Source organism: Balaenoptera ricei, chromosome 9 (genome assembly GCF_028023285.1).
Source record: "Balaenoptera ricei isolate mBalRic1 chromosome 9, mBalRic1.hap2, whole genome shotgun sequence".
NCBI lineage: Eukaryota > Metazoa > Chordata > Mammalia > Artiodactyla > Balaenopteridae > Balaenoptera > Balaenoptera ricei.
In genome coordinates, this window is record NC_082647.1 from 28,328,385 (window position 1) to 28,328,972 (window position 588).

The following is a 588-nucleotide window of genomic DNA, read 5'->3' on the forward strand; positions in this document are numbered from 1 at the left end:
CCCAGCGCATAAGAGAATTCCTGTTGGGAAGCTCCTATAGCGTCTGCCCACACTGCACTTTGCTTTCATAGGCAGCACTCTTAAGCTGCCACTTCTGTAGGCAGCACATTTACACACCATTTCATCAGAAATGCATCATTGTGCGCTCACGGTTTTCAAACAAGAACCTCAAAGATTGCTCTGTAATCAGAAGCCATTTAAATTAAACAAATCTATCTTTGCTTATAAAATGACCCACTCCCTTTTCATCTTGTTCTTTAGTGAAGCTTATTATTTTCATGTCCAAGGTTAAATGTCCATTCGGGCCTAAACAGTTTGCTCCTGATGTTCATTTCAGATCTGGACCTCAGTGAGGTCATGATTTCACTCTTGGGATCACATTATTAGTAAACTGAAGTTACTTTTTAAAAGTATTTAATGCTGGGGCTTCCCTGGTGGCGCAGTGGTTAAGAATCCACCTGCCAATGCAGGGGACACGGGTTCGAGCCCTGGTCCGGGAAGATCCAACATGCCGCGGAGCAACAAAGCCCGTGCGCCACAACTACTGAGCCTGTGCTCTAGAGCCTGTGAGCCACAACTACTATTGAG